We start from the raw sequence: 20,619 nt of genomic DNA on the forward strand, positions 1-20,619 counted from the left end.
GGCCACTCTGCGTCTTGCTACCAGTACATTTTTCCATTTTTAAGTTGCCATTTAATAAACAGTGTGCTCGATCTTCCCATATTACAGCCTATGCGTCTCTATTAGTCAGATTTTAAGGGTTGTAAAGAGTATGTATGAATCTATAACGACACTTTAAACCAGGCCCCCATGCTGCTCTACTGAACATCTTTACAGTCTGATAATTCAAGTGCTGCTGACAGGACTTAATAGAAATGCACTTCCAGTACCTTTAACTCCCCTCTCTGCCTGATATATTTATTAATACTTGCCTCTTGAGTTCCATGTAGTTTCCCAGAAACAGCTGTCTGGTGCGCGACTGGAGTCAAACATGCATATGTCAGTTTCCAGCTACTTATGCTTCTGGAGAACTGTGGAAACTCTTTGGATTTCAACCTTAATGAGCCATATGGGGAAATGGCTCATTGTTTTTGCCTCATTATGTGTTTTTAAGTTGCAGTATTGACTGCAGACCCTGAGAGCACAAGCGCAGATTTCAAGAGTACAGTAACGGTACTTCAGCATGTTCAAATTTAGCAAGCCTCTGTCCTAGTACATTACAACGACAAAACATCATGAAATAACTACGTTTGTCATTGTCAGCAGCACTCTCAAGGTGATTATGCAGCTCTTTTTTTTTTTTTTCCTTTTTTTTTTTTTTTTTTTCAGATCTGAGGACATTTCAGGACAAATGTAAAAATTACATTCATTTTCTCTGAGGAAACTCATCAAATGAAATGGGAACATTAGAATTATCAGCAGCACAATACCGCAGACTCTTATTAACACGTTTCGTTATCCCTGATAATGCCCCCCCAGCTTCAATGCGTCAGCGGAGCTGTTGATGAAACCATATTAATAATGTGGCAACACAAAAGCTTTTCAGGCTGGTCACTTATTCTTTTGGCCTAATGCACAGCAGCATTAGCCTCAGTGCTTCTATTATAAAACGCAAAGTCAAATCAGAGCTGGTCCAGCCCTGTGTTATTAGGTGCAGATTGGAAAAACAGCCTCGCAGCTCAGCATCAACGGTGATTTACCAAGTTAATTCCTCGTTCGTTTTTTTTTTTTTTTGACAAGCCACCACCAAAAAGCACACATGTAACCTTAAACGTATATGGCAACGTTAATTATTAAGCGGTGCTGCCTTCTGAGCTTCATTTCTTCAAGTTTGTTTGGCTCAGGCGTACGGCGGCTGGCTGTTTGTTTATTCAGTCTTTCTTCTTTTCATTTGAAAACCTGCGTATTTTGCTCATGAGCTCTTCAAAAAGCATTTCTATTTAAATTAAGCAATGTGCTGTATTTAATTTTTGTTTAAAGGTCACTGCTGCCCACGTTTGTCATCAAAATGTAGATGCAAAAAGCGGGCATCTATCCTGAGAAATCTTAATTTAATTCAGCAAGCTACAGTGGAGGGTTTCTGACCCATACATCAAATAAGAGGCTGAGTGAATGAGATTGAAGCAAAAGTTGAAAATTACAAAGCACTGTGGTAAATTGCTGGTAATTTAAGCACTTTGCATTTCCTCTACAACATACAACAGAAAGTAATTCGATTTGTGGCCAGGACTGGAAAAAGAAGCTATGCAGCGTTGCACCACTGAAACCTCCCTGCAGCTAAGCAGGAAAACAACAAGAAGCCACAGGCAAGTTTTAAAGCTGTGAAAAATATTTTTTTAAGTCAAATGATAAAGCTCTGAGCCACATAATGAGGTCATATGAACTCGGGCTCAAATAAAATCAACACACAAACAAGACAAAGTGACACAGCTCATCAAATGTCCAAACGTTGTAATTGAACTTGTGTGTTTGTCACGGCCCCGACAGGCACTGTCTTTCTCTCTCCTCCTCTCTCTCACTCCCCCAGTCCCTCACTCTCTTGCAGGCTCTCTCTGTGTAGGGTGAATGCTGCTGGAGGGCCACATGAGCAGCAGCTGTCTCTGGGCTTCAGTCCGCCCTTTGGTTATTGACCGGCAGCTTGGTGGTTAGCACTGTTCCAAGGCACAGCAAGGAGGTCCTGGGTTCAAATCCTGCCTCAGGCCTTTCTGTGCGGAGAGTTCATGTTCTCCTTATGCCTCCTCAAACCTAATCCAGTGACGTCTTGATGCATTCGCAATCATCCAGGTAAATCTCCAAAAGTGATAACGAGGTTCTTGTGTTTTCTGTATGTGTTGCTTAAATCCAGCAATTTAAATATTTTCTTCCCCAGTTCCTTCCTGTTTGTGTCAGGCAGTTTTGTACTGCTTCCCAGAAAAACACTTCTTAACCTGTGATAGCTTACCAGACGCTTTTTAGTGATCTCATGGAAAGAAAATGGGAAAAGGACTCCTACCTGAAAGCCTTTTCTGCCTGCAGACTCCCCATCTGCAGGCATAGGGGCTCTTACCTGGAGAGTAATCAGTCATTTTCCCTTCCCTCTAAATTCTCACCTGACAGTAACGCTGTACAATCTTTATAACTCGTGACACCGTCTGTGTGCTGAGTCCACCTGTTCTTTTTCCAGTTAAAACTGGAACAGGTGTACTTGTTGTTCCTAAAGTTTCCACAAGTGCATTGGGAGGCAGAGCCTTCAGCTGTCAGGCTCTTCTGTGGATGCAGCTCGCAGACACCCTCTATGTTATGCTTAAAGTGTGATATTTCACTCCCCTACCTCTCTGCAGGTGTCTCTGGCTCTGAGGCAGTATGTTTCTGATCTCAGGTTGGTGGCCCCACACACACACACACACACACACACACACACACACACACACACACACACACACACACACACGGCAGGTTGGTGTGTATGTGTGTGTGTGATCTTTTTCCCTCTGTGGTCATCTTTTCTCTCTCTCTGCCCTCCTCTCACCCCAATCGTTTGTAGCAGACAGGCATCCTCCCCCAGAGTCTGGATCAGTCAGAGGTTTCTGCTTTCTAAATAAGAACTTTCCTCCTCACTTTCACCAAGTTCCTGCTCAACAGGGAATCGCTGAGTTTCTCTCCACAACATCCTTTTGGCCTTATTACATAAAGTGCTTTGAGATGACACATTTTGTGCCAAATAAAATTGAACTGAATATAGTTGTAGAGGCTTGCCAGTCATGGCACGTTCGGTGGTGGGTCAACTAGTACTGTTGTGTTGTTCCAGTGAGAAACTGTTTTTAATAGATTTAATCATACCATAAAATAGTATATCAAATCGTCTGGCCTCCATTTTTATGAGGAACTTGACATGTGGAACTAGTTTAATACAAAAGACTTCACTAATTGTATTATTAGGTTTCATAATGAAACACATTTTATTAAAATTAAAATATTGTATTAATTTACACATAGAAATAGTGTACTCATGAGACCTATTTTACTAGCAGTGACATGAAGAGATTTATCCATTTCCACTGATAAATTGTGAATAAGTACGTTTACATGAATTATTTATTTTCTGTGAGCAGTAATACAAATGTAGAAAACTATTCATTTGTATGCATGCTAGACATGTTGCTTAATATAACTAATCTCTACATTTCTTTGTGGGTGGCTTCTACTGGGCAGAGTAATTATGATGGATGGAAAATCGGGGGAACGCCGAGATGGGTGCAGGATTTTCCAAAATGCTGGACTTTTCTCCTGCTGTTTGACTGACAGTAATTGTTTCTCTTTTTTAGCATTTCATCTTCCATAAACATCATAATATAACAATCAAAACATAAAGTATACATTTAATGCAGAGTCACAAAGGCTAAAATCCAAAGACAGATTCCAAGTTTGGTTGATTTATTCAGCTGTGTGATGTCACCAGGTACAAATAATAACCAGCATTATAAATCTGTCAGCTTTCATATTTAAGCATTTTTAAAAAAGTCATATTTGTCTTATGTTTATATCAGACACCCACAGAGTCATAATGTAAGCATTTCCCTTTTGTAAATACTTTAACTTTAGAACACTAAACTGATTTCACCACAAAAGTCTTTCAGCAGAGGTCATTAACAAGTTGTCTCTCGTGTGTCTGAAGGATTTCGTAGAAGACATCTTTTGTTGTAGAGTTCCCTCATCTTTTCCTGAGAGATCTGCAGAGCTCTGATTCTGTCACAACTTTCCTGCAGGATAACTTTTTCTTTCAGGAGTTCATCCAGAATCGGCCCAAAGTTGCTCACTCTCTGGATCAGCTCCACTCTGTGTTTATTCACAAAGTGGTTTTCTTCTGGCATTCACACACAGCAATAAACCAAGAAAACACAGGTTGACATGAGTTCAGTGATCTAGGACACATCAATTTCTATGGTGAAATACTATCAATAAACGAACCACAGCACTTTAGCCAAGTGAACAACATGTAAACAGTGGGCTTTCTAACAAGAATACACAAGGAGAAAAGAAAATTTCCCAGGAATACATGGCTTGGAAACACACAGCTAACATGGGAAAGGACAAAGGAAGACTGAGGCAGTGAGGGAAGAAGTCAGCAGCTGTCAACAATCAAGACAACTACAGAAGATGACGCAGCTAGCAAACTTAAACAAGAAATAGCTAATGTATACTTTATTAAACCCCTGTAGGGAAATTACTCTCTGCATTTAACCCATTCACCAAAGGTGGAGGAGTGTGTTTCATGGTAAACAGAAAGTGGTGTGATGCCAGGAGCATTTCTACTCTCTCCAGCGGCTGCTCGCCACATCTGGAGTTCCTGAGCATTAAGTGCCGCCCTTTCTATCTGCCCCATGAGTTCACCTCGGTCATCGCCACGGTGGTCTACATCCCACCCCAAGCGGACACAGGTATGGCTTTGTCCGAATTACATGATGTGCTGAGCTCGCTTCAAAACAAGGACTAATGCTATCTACCGCCTGACTACCGAGGACAGTGACGTCATCAGCGAGAGACCGGTGACCAGCATCGTGGAGCATGACGTCCGAGCGGCACTGAGGAGAGTGAACACAAGGAAAGCGGCGGGGCCAGACGGCATCACCGGCCGTCTGCTGTGCTGACCAGCTAGCAGGTGTGTTCACTTACATCTTCAACGAGTCCCTGGCGAAGTCTGTGGTCCCCACATGCTTCAAAAGATCCACCATCATCCCTGTGCCCAAGAACAGCAAACCCTCATCCCTGAACGATTACCGGCCAGTTGCACTGACCTCGGTAGTAATGAAGGTGTTTGAGAGGCTGCTGAAGAACATCATCTCCTCCTCCATCCCAGACACCACAGATCCGCTGCAGTTCGCCTACAGATCCAACAGATCCACAGAGGATGCCATCGTCAGCCACGTGGACAAAAAACAGGGTAACTATGTGCGAATGCTGTTTGTTGATTACAGTTCAGCGTTTAACACAATAGTGCCCTGCAGACTGTTCACAAAGCTCAGGGATCTGGGACTTAACAGCCGTCTGTGTGCATGGGTGTTGGACTTCCTCACTGGCAGAACTCAGGTGGTGAGGGTGGGCAGGTGCTTCTCCAACAGCATCACCATCAACACAGGAGCACCTCAGGGATGTGTCCTCTCGCCACTGCTCTACTCCCTCTACACTTCAGACTGTGTGGCCACCCATGGCTCCAACACCATTGTGAAGTTTGCTGACGACACAGTGGTGTTGGGTGCCATCTCCAACAACGATGAGGCGGCCTACATGGATGAAGTGAAGAATCTGGCATCGTGGTGCCAGGACAACCACCTCCAGCTGAACGTCGCAAGACCAAGGAGCTGGTGGTGGACTTCAGAAGGAGTCAGCACAGAGACTACAAGCCCTATTCTGCCCTCACTAGGGTGTAAAGCTGGTTTCTAGCTTGGCAGATAGCTAACAGGTCCACAATAAACATCCAGGAGTCAGCGGATACGTTTTAGATGTTTACTGTTGAAGCACTGTAAAACTGGTACAGAAACAAAAATAAAATATTACATTTCTGCTGTAATTGCATTTTCTTTACAACATCAAACATTAAGCCATGCACTACAATGTATATAACACATAAACACAAACTTATCCAAACCCTTTCACTGGTTATCAGGCTCACGCATTTAGCGATTAGCTTAATGCTAACATTACATGGGAAATCCCATAGACGGGCTAACGTGTTAGCATCGCGGCCGTTTTTCCTCACAAAAGAAAGTTTTCCACACAAACCTCTAAACTGCTACACAAAACTATCGCGGGAAAGCTTACAAAACAGATAGCAACTACTTACAGGCATGTGCTCTCTCAGGCTCAGCAAGAAAAAGTGAACAAAAAGTGGAACAGACGACAGTTTGTCTAAAGGACTGTTTTTCACTGGTGAGGTACTACGGCAAGTCTGCTGGTACAAAAAACACACACCCAAATGATCATGCCTGCCTTAAAGGGGCAGCACAAGCCCATTATCATCAATGGAGCTCCAGTGGAGAGGGTGCAGTCCTTCAAGTATCTTGGTGTCCACATCTCCTCAGACCTGACATGGGCTGCCCACATTCAGGTCCAGACCAAAAAGGCTAGGCAGCGCCTGTATCACCTACGACAACTGAGGAAGTTCAGGGTCTCTCCAAAGATCCTCAGGATTTTCTATACAGGCGCTGTGGAGAGCATCCTCACACAGAACATGACATCGTGGTTGGGAACAGCTGTGTGAAGGACCAAAAAGCTCTCCAGAGAGTGATCCGTACAGCAGAACGCTGCTGCAGGATTGCTCTCCCCCCGCTTCAGGACACCTACACCAGGAGATGCCGGACTAGAGCAGCGCAGATACTGAAGGACCCGTCCCATCCTGGCAACAAACTGTTCCAACTTCTGCAATCTGGTAGAAGGTTCCGCATCTTCCGGGCAAGGACAGAGAGACTCAAGAGGAGCTTCTATCCCCAAGCCATCCGTGCCCTAAACACACACACCCGCCCTCTCACATCATCTATAATTGACTGAGACAGGACTCTTCCAGACACTAAACCAAGGCACAATGTACATTTCAATTCCTTTAATTTTAAATATGTTTATATTGTCTATCCTGTAAAATAGTCAGATGTCTATTCATATTAATGTACAGAATTCACCTGCTTGCTGCTACTACTGCACATTCACCCATGTATATACTATATATATATAATGTTCTTCCTCTACCCCCCCCAATTTTTGCACATGTCGAGGAGCGTGTCAGGCTACATTTCACTGTGTGTTATACTTGTATAACTATGCATGTGACAAATACAGAACCTTGAAGCAGTGAGCAGCAACCAATCCAGCACCCAGTGTGTAGGGACGCTACCTCAGGGGGCTCTCAGGGTAGCCGTCCAGTGGATTTGAACACCCGACCTTCCAATCATGGGGTAATGACTTTACTTACAGAGCTATCCCTGCCCCATCAGGAAAACAACAGGAACACAACACTGAAAGACAAAAAGACAAACAGAGATGTGCCATAACAGAACGGAAACACAAGTAAAAGCCTCAGAGTCATCTGTAACTAAAACTAAGTAACTAACACAGAGAATGCATGACTCAAATGACAGGCTAAATACAGTACATGCAAGGGTCACTGGAGAGGTACAATAAATGAAAAACAAAGAATCTAAAAAAACACTGGTGACTTAAAAAGAAGCAAAAACTCAAACAAGAAGCACTGTCAGGAAAAAAAGGAATCATGAACTCCCAAAACTCAAAGCCCTGGGTCCAGCATCCAGGTACCATGAGATCAACAGCTTCTCTACATCTCCCCCCTCCCGTACTCACGTTCATTCCTCTTCTCTCCGACATATACCTCCACCAGTCCAGACTCTCTTCCACCTGCTTCCTGTTCTTGCTACAGATCGCAATGTCATATCCAAACATCATGGTCCACCGAGACTCCTGCCTGAACTCATCTGTCAAGCTGTCCATCACCACTGCAAACAAGGAGCTCACAGCCCTCAAACCTCTCATTCACTCCAGCTGCAGCAATGTCTCACTGTCCTCATGTTCTGCACCATCCTCATGCCTTTCTCTTCCTTTCCTACCTTCCTCGTGCACTACCACACTCTTTTTTTTTTCTGTCACCTTCTCATATACTTTCTCTAGATTTAAATAAACATTATTAAAAAATAAAAATGACAAAACAACTGAGAAGAAAACCGCATAAAATATAAAACTGAAGGTACATATTAAACATATTAAAACAAATGTTTCCTTGCTTCTTCCTTGTGTATTTAATCCTCCGATACAAGATGAGTTACCTTGCTGGTGTATAAAAAGAGCAGCAGGTAACTGCTAAATCATTAATAGCTTTGCAAATTAGTAGCAGAAATCAATTTTACAGATCACAGCACAGGAGCCAGCTGTAATTAGTGATATCCTTCGTGGAAAACTTTTCTTTTTTTTTCCCCCTCTGCATGTATTTATTACGGGTGCAACGATATTCGTATCGATATTGAACCGTTCAATACAGTGCTTTCGGTTCGGTACGCATATGTATCGAACAATACAACATTTGTAATTTATTTTATCAACTTTTCCTTCTGACTGCCGCTAGCTAACTGCTCAGCGCGGCAACCGCACAGCAACAACAACAACACACAGGGCGCCCTCTTACCCCGGAAGGACACACCGTCGCAGCGAGAGGGCGTCACCCGTCACTATGGCAACATAAACAAAACATAACTGTACAAACAGAACCCCGAACAGCCCTGACCCGCTACAATATGCTGCTGAGAATATAGCCCAGAAGAAGCGTATAGTATAGCTTTTATTTTGGAAAGAGCCATTTCTCTGTAATAAACTCTCTTTTCCAAAGATGAGTGATTCCTCAATCAGATACAGGGCTCGCAAAATCGCTAGCCCGACGTCCCGGGGCTAGCGATTTTTCCAGTCGGGCTACCAAAATCTATCTCTGCCCTGCCCGTCGGGCTATTGTAGGAAGGAAAAATATATGTCAATGCTTTTGCATTCTTTCGGAAATGTAGCTGGGTAATTATGTCATTGGCATCGGTGAGCCACTGTCAATATGTGACATATTGAAATCGCGTTTGAATTTGCGCTTGTTTTTTGCTTTCACTTTGCAATCGTGCGAACTGTGTATAGAGAGCGACAGCACTGATCTGTGAGTGATGATAATTTGCGCACCAATTCCTCTGACATCGTCTTATCAATCGTTAGCTTACTATGCAAACATGACAAGTGAAATCTCCCGCAGCAAGCTTAAACATGTGAGAGGTTGATCGCGCAGAGAATCGCTGAGCTTATGTGTGTGTGTGTGTAAAAGCAGCAGGATATATATTTTAGTTCTGCTGAGCCAAATAAGACAGGTCAGGGTGAAGAAGTGACAGCCAAAGAAAAGCTTACCACAAAACGGAAAAGTTATGACAAATCAGACTATAAGGCAAAAAGAAAGTGCAGCTTTATGGTTTCATGGACAAAAGAATTTCTGTGGCTGCAATATGACGAGCTAAATAACCGGGGCTGCACATAAGTGGTCCGCAGGTGCGCATTCGCTGTCAAAATAAAAAAAAAACGCGCACAAGATATGAAGTTGCAACGCGTGTTTGCTACATAAGATTTTCTGGAGGAGGACAGACATTTGTTTAGAACTCTTAAAGATGTCGAAGAAGCTCCTTTAAGCAATTACTTTGGTGTTCCTCCACCTCCAAACAAATGTCAGAAGGAGTCCGAACCACAAAAGAAGCCGTATTCTCGGAAAAGTGGTTGCAGGAGGTGAGCTGGCTTCAAACAAATGATGAACGCACAGAGATGTGGTGCGGAATGTGCCGTGAAAATCCCACTCTAGCGGACAAAAACAGTGCTTTTTATATGGACGCAAACGCGCGTTGCAACTTCTTATCTGGTGCGCGTCTTTTATTTTGACAGCGAATGCGCACATGCGGACCACTTATGTGCACCCGTGTAAATAACATAATGTTCTGCCGGGTGTGTTGTTGGTTTTCTCTCGATTTCTGAGTCGACAAGCGCCTTTGTTACTGGGACCAGTCATTTTAAGAAAGGCCCCCATTAGAACCCATGAGAAATGCAAGAAATGCATTATTGCTCAGTCTGCAATATCTTTCCCAGAACAAACACCAATTGCAAATAACATACTAAAAATAAACCTGAAAAATCTGTTTAGAACAGCGTACTATGTTGCAAAGAGTGAACTACCACTGGCAAAATTTAGCAGTCTTTGCAAACTTCAAAAAGCAAATGGCCTCGATCTTGGTTCCACTTGTCTCTTACCCGTGACTTCAGTGGAAATTTCAAATTCAGGATCTGACACAGACTGATTCATGTCCTACACAGTTCTTACAAGTTCATAGAAATTTCTGTTCAATTAGAACCAAGTATTTGAGTTGATGATTGTAATTTTTATACAATGTTGTAATTTGTTTTTCAACAATTTTTTGATTAATGTTTTGTTTCCTTTACAATATTATACTTTAATGTATAATATTGTAAAGGAAACAAAACATCAATCAAAAAATTGCTCTCTTTTTTATTCGGGCTACTTACATTTATTTTGGGCTACCAAAAACTGAAGAGTCCCTGCCCGAAGGGCTACCAGGGATTTTGAAATTTTGAGAGCCCTGAGATATATTTATTTTTTTAATTACTTTTGTTTCAGCAACATTAAATTTAAAAACTGTACTTTTGAGTTAAAATATATATTTATAATTTTAATAAATGACAAATTAAAAAGGCATGAACATTTTTTTTGTATCGAAAAAATATCGAACTGTGACACCAAAGTATCGAACCGAACCGTGAATTTTGTGTATCGTTGCACCCCTAGTATTTATGTCTATGAAGGGAAAATGGCTAGTCATGATCATGCTTCCAGTTTATTCACTATCATTATAAAGCAATACATTTAATATTTTCTCAAATGTATCTTCACAGATTAGAGACAAAGGGTGCTTTCACTTTTTTTTAGCCATCTGTGCAAAATATGCAATCACCTGCACAATTCCCTAAGCTCAAATGTAGAACACATGCACACCTGATGCCAAATGTTAGCATGACTGTATCTCCAAAAGCACAGCTGTGATTCTTTTTTTCATGCATTAATTTTTAAAAGACATTACCACTTAAGAAAAAAGGGAGCATTTATTACATTAATATTATGTTAAATTGTTGCTCTCCTGTGGGTGGGTGTTGTTCACAGTCTCATATTGATGCCACAAATCATCATTTATGAATTGTTGAGGATAAAATACAATTGCTTGCAGCTACATTTCATTCAAAGCTATCCTAAAACATGGTCACAACCCCAACTGCACCACTGGATACAGCTAATAGTGCTATTAAACCCAGCACTGAGTGTGCTAGTGACACCCAGCTGTTAAAACAAAAAATATGCAGAAAGTTACAACTATTACAGGAACGATAATGAATCTGTCATATGAGGAACAGAAAATGTCCTATTAATATATGTCGCAAAATTAAATATTTGCAAATGGTGGTTTGTAAAATTTTTATGAGGGAAATGCCAAAAAAGTCAGACATTTGATTTATTGATATTCACATGTCAAGTATGTGAAAATGTTCCGATATACATTTCATTTTAAGGTCAGTTGTAGTAATTTACTCGTTTTTTTAATGTTTCTGATCGTTAGCAGACAACTTAATACATCAAACTGCCTGTGATGCATGTGCTGCCTGGTGCACGTTCAGCCACACCGCCTGCAGGATGTTAATTGTTATCGGAAAAAATAAAATAAATTACTGGCCCAGTAATTGAAACGGAAAAGAAGGAGAAAAGAAAGTCTCAATTGTCCTCAAATAGTCAGAAACTGCAATTTTTCACAGAATTCAAGATGACGTCTTCTGAAAGATGTGTGCATATATAATTGGGTACAAATCTGCCAGTAAAGTGATGATGCTGAGACATGTATCGATCGTGTCTATTGACGGCTTTCACTTCTCATTAAGTCGTAGGCATCCATCACAAAGCTAGAGGTTCCCTAGGTGACGGTTAGTGGAGGATCGTGAGGAGAAGCGCCAGAGTACCACAGCTGACATGCAGAGGCGGTTAGGAGAGCTCTCACTGTGTACTGGTTGCAGAATAGATTTGCCTCATATCTAAAAGTATGTGTCAAGGTTGTGTGGACCTATACTACGTGCCTGCCTCTGTGTGTGTGTATAAAACACACAGTAGGGAGCCTCTGTACAACCCACTGATGCCAAGCATGTTTTAAGGCCGGAGGGCAAATCAGTAGACGGATGACTTCTGATGCCGTGAGACAGTCGAATTTCTACAGAGCGTGGCTGTTTTCTTTGTGTAATATCAGGCTCCAGTGGGTTTGTGATCTGTCTCCAGTCTGATTGTTTTATATACAGAAGCGTATTATCTTGGTATCAGGTCAGTGTTGCTCATCTCGATGCAAAGATAGGAGAGATAAATGAGAGGATTCAGGAGACCTTTATCTGAATGATCTAAGACACTGTCTGTGGTGGATGTTCATGACTAACAGTTTGGAATTAATCATAAATAAGAGCTAAATTTGATCAAAATTAATGAAAGAAACGTGCAAAACTGCTGATTCTGTTGCAGATGTGAGAAAATATACATTTTACTGGCATTTTAAAAAATTCTATGTTGAATATAGAGTTTGAAGCACCTCTGTACCTCTGTACCTACGTGTAAGTGGTTCATTTCACATGTTTGTTGCATACACTGTATGTAAAAACAAATGTTTCCATTGACTCAGAAAAGCTAAGGCAAAATGGCAGTGCCCTTTTTGTATATTTCTTACTAATAGCCAGCAGGGGGCGATGCCTCTGTTTTGCTTTGTTTTTTTAATTTTCTCTTATCTTTTGTTCTTTATCTTTTCCTGCTTTCAAACTGGATGTGAAAAATAAGAAGTGGATCCGACTGTGATACTGTGCTCTCATTGGCTAATGATGTAAGACTGAGAAGTCAATAGCCAACTAGCACACCCTGGAAAATCTTTCCTTTTGCCTCTAATAATGATCATCGTTGGTAAGTGGAAAAACAATGGATGCAAAGATCCCCCATGTGACCTGTTGTGGTTGATGGAAACTGATGGCAGGTGCGACTCTCCAAACTTTAGTGAAACTGTGAAAATAACAACACAAGCCAGAAAACTGGAGGCCATCCACCTTCAAAGTAAAGGTTGTGCCCTTTGAAACATGCTCACTGCAGTGCTTGTCCATTTCCAGTTTACATTTATGCTTTTTTGAATTGTGCATCTAATTCCAATCTACTAGAAAAGTAAACACTATGGGAGGTTTTTGGTGCAGCGCTTTCTGTGACTCTGATTTTACCCAAAAAGAACCAAAAAACTCCAGAAACGTCTAACCAGTCAGAGAAAACATGTTAATTCCCAACAAGGTACTGGGTGGATGTATCAAGTCCAATGTGGTGGACAACACGTGAGAAACCTCAATATCCATAAGCCTTAAAGCAGGTGTTCATAGGCTAAACATGGCTGAAGACTGCTTAGAAACCAGGAGCTACATCAAAAGTTGAATTTCATGGATTTGGACAAAACTCTGTTATGGTGATGAAAGAATAGCCTTCAGGGGACCAGGTGTCCTACTCTTTGGGACTGCCACATACTGAGACAATGTCCTGCATTATAAATGGCTCTAGTATTGAAAAGTCGGCCCTGCTGGACAGGCACTTTTCTAAAGTTTGGCTTTTATCCAGTGGCTGTGAAGAAAGCAGGAAAGGCTGTTATTACGCTCAATGGGGAAAATTTCAAATTTCACCACATAGTCAGGAGCTATGCAGATTTCTAAGAGAATGGTGGAAACTACCACATATAAAAGAAATTCAACAATAGAGGCTAAAAAAGGACTATATAGCTGGGGGAAATGGGTGGAGGGCAATTTTCAGAATTCTTTTGCCTTGATATATATTTTTTGCTTTTATCATTATTTTTCAATTTTACACAAAAATGACAAAGATGTCATGAAGTGACACAGAACATGTGGGCAGCACAAAAAAAGCTGGCTCCTAAAGAGATGTCCAGCTATGACTGCAACCCTACTGAAAGTCACAGATGATTAGAGGACAGGACTGCAGTTAAAATAACAGCAAACAGTTTTCACAGTTTCTGGGAAAGAAAAAAATAATACATGAGAAGATTATCAGACAAACTTTAGCTTTCATTTATGCTCACTGTATTTATGCAGAAAGTTGTATTTCGATAAAAAGTTGTCTATTTCTTTCAGAATATGTTTGTCTTTTTTTGTACTTCATTTATTTTTCTGGGATCTAATCAGTTGAAACACCTGCTGGTTCAGTTTCTCAGGAGCTGCTTAATTGATTTGTTTTGTTTATTTGTCATTTTGCTTTTATTTTGTATTTCTATGTCCATTTTCATTTCTAGTATGTTAAGATTTATATATGGAAAGCAGATCTCAAGTACAAGCCTGATGGGAGAGTGTATCAATCTGCAGAAGCTTTTGAAATCAGCATCATCACTTCTTTGCATCAGTCTTTTCGATCTGCAGTTATGCTGAATTACACAAACATGATGCTTTTCATCATTTAATGCAAAGATGCATTTTCTGTGACGACAGGCTTAAATCTAAAAACATTTGAGTTGATCGTATTTACAGTGTTTTGTGGTTAAATAGCAACTGTCTCATTTAAGTGAAGTTATTATGGATTATACTAAGTTATTACACTGTACATAAGGATTTACTGAGTAAAAGTCCTCACCCATCTCATCATTTTAGCTTCTGTCGAAATCTTCCATCACTTTTGCCTCTTTGTCCAACATTTTCACTTCATCATCACCTAAATTTTCCAACTTTGCCCCCATCTTTTTCTCTCTTACCTTGATGTAGAGGACCGCCAGCGTGCCTTCCAATCCCCCGGCCATTGATTGTAAATGTCCCGCTCACTCACAGTGCACATTCAGCATTTCTGAAGATGATCAGCTGTTCCCCTGAGTCATAGATCAAAAACGGTGAGCCCCTCTGGCTCCACACCTCAAAGTGAATCATGCAAACATCTGCAATACGAAGCAGCTTCAGGGGGATTATTTGTTATGATCACATATTTGCTTGTGTGGGAGATTGATAATGAAGCTGGGCCAATTAACTTTACACATTATCATTCACACAAAAATTGATTTTCTTTTTTCTGTATTACCTACAACTTTTTTTCTCTTTCTTCTAAGTGTTGGCCACATCGATCACCCACGCAATCTTTATGAATCAAGTCAAGTCATCTTTATTTATATAGCACATTTAAAAGACATCAAGTGTTGCCCAAAGTGCTGAACAGAGGAATATAATACAAAGAATTTAAATAGATAGAATAGAATCAAAAAGGAGTGTGTGTGGTTTCTTTGGGGCCAAATACTATTGAAGATACCATTATCATATTTATAGTGTTGCAACGAAAATTACCCCTTCCCCCAAAGGAATGGTTTTACAGGCGGAGGTCCCTTCTCATCTTTTCTGACTGCTTTCTCACTAGTTTTGTATTTCAGAATCAGAATCTGAATACTTTATTAATCCCTAAGGAAATTATGTAATGTATTGTATAATGTATTTGGATTGGGTCAGAGTCACTACTGATATCATGAGGTGATACCTGAATCTCACAGTTGTTGCAGAGGTAATCACATGAATACGTGCCATTGCCAGAAGGTTTGCTGTCTCAGTAGCATGGAGACAAGCTGTTATTTTAGGCGAGCTGGACAGGGCAGTAGAAGGTCCTTAACCCATGAGCAGGACTGGTATCTGCTCCTTTGTGCAAGAAAGAACAGGATGAGCACTGCTATTGCTATAAAATATCCTCCAGCAGGGCACTGGTGTGAATATCTCTGACCAAACAATCAGTAACCCCAACAACAATGACTGCATTTGTGTGGCCAACTAGAGTTTCAACATCCTCTGTTTGGCACCGTGCTTGATGCCCAGCACCATGGAGCCGACTGGCATTTGCCATAGAATACCAGAATTGGCAGGTCCATTACCTGCAATATTCTTTTCACAGATGAGAGCAGGTTCACCCTGAGCACATGTGGCAGACGCGAAAGCCCACGGAGTCTCTGTGGAGAACATTGTGCTGCCTGCAACATCATTCAGCAAGACCAGTTTGGTGGTAAGTCAGCGATGGGGAGGCACATACATAGAGGGACGCACAGGCCTCTACACGCTAGGCAATGACACCTTAGACCCAATGACAGACCCTATGCTGGTGAGGTGGGCCCTGGGTTCCTCCTTGTGCATGCAGGTAGTTCCTGAAGGGTGAAAGAATTGATACCATTGGTCCCCATGCTTGCTAAACCCAATAGAGCACAAGCTGGGACATCATCTTTCTGGTTTGCCAGGTTGCACCTCAGACTATCCAGGAGCACATTGATGCTCTGGTCCATATCTGGGAGGACGAGACCCGTCATCTCAATCAGAGTAAGACGTTATCAGGCATAAATATCAGCACATGGTAGCAATACAAACTACTGAGTAATATTTTGAGTCACTTCAATGAAATTTAGGCAAAGTGGACTAGCCTCCTGCATCGTTTGATCACTTTGATTTTCAAGGTCTCTTTGAATTTGGCTCTCTGTAGGTTGATCATTTTCATTTTCATCAAACAATGCAGCATCATTTCCTTCCTAGTATATTACCCAGGTCAGATCAGTAGAAATACAGAACGATGATTTTATATTTCTTGCAATAATAATTGAACCTGGATTTTTTTTGCACATGCAGGTTGTTCCAAAAATACCAAATGTTGCTTTTTGGCACCACGCTGTTCTTCCAGCATCTGCTCTACATGTGTATAATATATACAACAATTGAGTATAATATATATTAAGCCTGGAAGTTGCAACAGTTGTCTGCCATATTTTTGTGCCATTGTGGTGACCATTAGGCTACTTCTGTTATCTGTTGCTTGCAATCTTCCGCCCGTATTAATGGAGTCTCTCTTTGCCTCTTCTAGTTCCCTGCTCCATGCTCCCTTTGAAACATCACCACCTTCAAAACACATTCACCTGTTTCCTGTGGAATCATCCACCCTAATTTATTTGCTTTATCACCTAAGAAAGGACTTACTCTGCCTGTCACCTCTACCAACGTATTTGTTACCCCGAGCTGCTAACATCGTGCACATCCGAGTTTGACGTCACATGTTACGGCATGCACAACTTTATTTGTGGCACTTCAGCCAGTCATGCACCTCTGGTTTTTTCTAACCAGCTACACAACAGTACAACTGTCTCGTATTTTACTGCCATTTTAATGATGTTCCAGCTCAGAGATACACAGATTATACAGAGGAAGATGTTGCAACTGTTTGAAAACTTAAGACTTTGTGGAAAACATCTCAAGCGGTGACACCAATCATTCAGGAGAATACTGCAGCAGCTTCCTGTGCTTTAAAGGCAGGCATAAATAGAAATGACTGCGTCATGATATTATGGCGGGGCACGATGCAACGTGGAAGGTTTATTGGTGCAATAAGTCTTTGCTCTTAAACAACTGAAGCAGAACTGTCACAAACAATCAAGTTCCTCTCTGCAAACAGTACTCTCTATTTGGACTCTAACTTATTATTTACTGGCAGAGCTTCTGTGTGTGAACCAGCGGTGGTGCACCTCCAACCTACTACCTGAAAACTGTTCACTCTCTGTCAACAAACGCTTTCCTCACCCAACTATTGCTCGAATCTGGTCCTTGGGTCCACTTTTTTCCAAACAAGGACAATCAGTTTCTCTGAATTTAAAAAAAGAAGAAGAATATGAATTTCACAAAGAAGCATGTTTGACTTGATGCCTCTATCAGGAGGATTTACTTTGAAGTGAGTTCAACATAGCTTGGCTTTTTTGTCATTAACTGCCAGGACCAAACCAAACCTAAGACCCCAGATAGAGATAATGGGTATCAGCACAGTACTTATTGGCTTTCTTTGTTAACTCCGGCTTTCTGCTTCAGGCTCTTTGGTCACATAAAAGGAAGTGTCTTAGTGCCGCCTACTTAAGGCAGACAGAATATTATCAGAGGGCTGGGGGGGATATGAAGAATAGGAAAAATATGAAGGCAAAATGGCAAACAGGGGTTGCTAAAATAAGACAAGAGACCAGTGCTGCAGAAAACTAATCTTGCGTGAATTTTATTGCTGGGTGTGCTCTCAGTGATAGCTGCACATTAGAGCTCTGAAACGTATACATTTAAACATGACTCTCAAGAAGTGCATACAGCTGTGATGCTGTCACATCGCCTGAAGAAGAGACCCTCATAATCACAGTCTTTGCCCAAAGCAAAGCAAAACTGATTTTACTGGCTGAATATTCTAACCCGTGCTTCCTCAGCTGCAGTACCAGCAGTGTAAAACAGACCAAGCCTTAATACTTCCTTTGGATTTTCTCCATTAACACCTGAACACACGCAAATTGCCGGGATAATGCAGAGCATGCAGGCCGAGATCTTGGAATTTTATTGCACAGCTTCCTTCGGTGGTGTCAGCGGGCTATGTGTCTAAAATCTTAGAATCTGCATCACACATACCGCATGTTTGCAAGAAAAGAATCACTGAAAATGTGGTGGTGAAAAGAATTTTACTAGGCTATGAAAAATGAAGGAAATGAAACGTACAACAGCCAGATAAAACATAATAAAACAGAATGGTACTTAAAATTTAAAAATGTGTTTTTGTGTGGAAAGTCACAAAACTCTTCACTTTGCACTGATGTTTACTGCACTGCAAACCTCAAAGTACAATGTTGTATAAAACAAAACAAATTAAATATATAGAGAAAATATTTGTTTTTGTTGATGTGACAGTAATGTAGTTACAGATCACTTTAAGCACAAAGGGGGCTTGGTTACATCCAGTGAAAGGTCAAAGTTTGGATGAAAATATTAGGAGAACTTCTGAAGATTTATAACCTGAATGGGACAAATCTTTCTCTCAGGAGCTGGAGGAGACCAAAGGTAAGCAAAAATAACAACAACAAAAAAGCATTCATTCACGACATGACAATCAACACAACTTCAAAAATGTTGTGTGCACGCTGTCTACCCCCTTGCATTGTATTCATGTGCAGCTGTGTGCAACAAAGGGAAGAACACTGCGTGTTATTTAAAATTGATTTACTGGTTTAATCTGAAAGTAGATAATTAACTATAAATGGTCAGTACTTGGCAGACACATTGCTTGTTTAAGAATTCGAATCAAAGGAGGTCTTTTTTCTTATTACTTTCCATTACATATCTAAAACAACAGAAGGTTGGCAGCAACACGGTTGATTTAGTCCGCATCGTGACGAAGCAGCCTTTGACTCAGCAGCTCAGACTGATACAGTTTGGAGAAACAATTTATCCCTTTGACCTCAGGGATGGGAGATTATTGCCACACTTTTTGTTTTTTCCAGCGATGCCAAAATGCCTTTCTGTGTTGGGTGGAAGTCTCATAATTCTCACAACAGAACAACGCGTTCAGTTTCCCACATTTATTGTACGAATCCAGCAGGGAAAACCTCGAGCCAGAAATAGCAGCTCTCACATCTGAACCTACACATTTTCCATCTCTGCTTCATGTTATCGAGTGAAAACACTAAAGGTAAACACTTACAACACAAATACGAAGAGTTGATTCATTACCAGGCATCACGGCGATGACCTCTATTACTGTGCGTTTCTGGTGAGGTGATTTATGAAAAGAAAAACAAAAAGGAGAACGGATTACTGCTGGTTGGAAAATGGGTTTTGATGCCCGTGGAGTTTGTAAATCAGGCAGGAAAAGTGATTCACGACACATAATGACCACAGCTCTGCTCTTTTTGTTCAGATTATGGGAGAAAGACCAGCAGGGTGGGGTTTGATTAAACCAAAATAAAGACGAGTGGGAGCGGGAGTGTTGCAGTAATTCAGAAGGACATCAGAACAATAAACCTTTGACAGCCTCTGAGAGATTCTGACATTTTAAAAGCAACAGTAATTACAATTTTCTCATTTGAAATTTGAATTAGATTCTTGCATACTTTAACTGGCCTGTCTGAGAGATTCTGAGAAAATCGATGCTTTAAACTCACGACTGTGCTTATATAATCTGAACTTAAATCAGATCCAGTATTCCTCTCTGACCCACTCGCGTCTCCGCGCCAGCAAACGAAACACGCGGCGACGGCATCCATCTGTCCTTTCGTGCCTGCAAGTTCGGGCGAAGCTGTGAAAGATGCTCCGCCGACCTCCCACACATCTTCACAAAAGCTGCAAATTATCAGCAAACTGTGAATGTCATCTTCGGAGTTGTACACTTGTAAACGGCGAGATCAATCACGGCTCCTGTCAGAGGCAGATCAATAAGTTTTCACACCATGGAGTCAAAGTTAAAAATACCAAGCTGCTGAGCGCAGTCATTAGCAGATCGAGCCAGTCAGCAATAATCTTTGCTGCACTGTGAGCCTGTTTTGAGATCATGTTTGGAGTGGAAGTTTACTTTTTTAGGTTCCATCACTGACCCAAACAAACAGAGAAAAAAACTATATATTTTTTTTATTTTTTGCTCTTCGAATAGTCACATCTGACGCTGTTTACTTCTGAGCACAGACACAGACTTTACAATGTAATCTTTTTCTAAGTCCTTTTAATCCCTCGCTGCGGTTCGCGAACACTGGTTGAGTTGTGTTCGGTCACACGTACGTGAGCTTTTTTTTTTTTCCTTGAGCTCAGCAGAGTACAGGTTGGTGTGCAGGAAGGCCGGGGCGGATCTGG

General features: G+C 41.2%; 1 long non-coding RNA gene across 1 annotated transcript; it reads right to left on the reverse strand.

Moving 5' to 3' along the window:
* Positions 1–5,740: 5,740 nt before the first annotated feature.
* On the reverse strand, positions 5,741–6,342 carry LOC121814547. The gene is made up of 2 exons (XR_006054421.1): positions 6,179–6,342; positions 5,741–5,863 (listed from the first exon to the last, which is right to left on the reverse strand). It is a non-coding gene; the product is annotated as an uncharacterized LOC121814547 (long non-coding RNA).
* Positions 6,343–20,619: the final 14,277 nt, after the last annotated feature.

Source organism: Haplochromis burtoni, unplaced genomic scaffold (genome assembly GCF_018398535.1).
Source record: "Haplochromis burtoni strain Fernald_Lab_line unplaced genomic scaffold, NCSU_Asbu1 Contig_58, whole genome shotgun sequence".
NCBI classification, from domain to species: Eukaryota; Metazoa; Chordata; class Actinopteri; order Cichliformes; family Cichlidae; genus Haplochromis; species Haplochromis burtoni.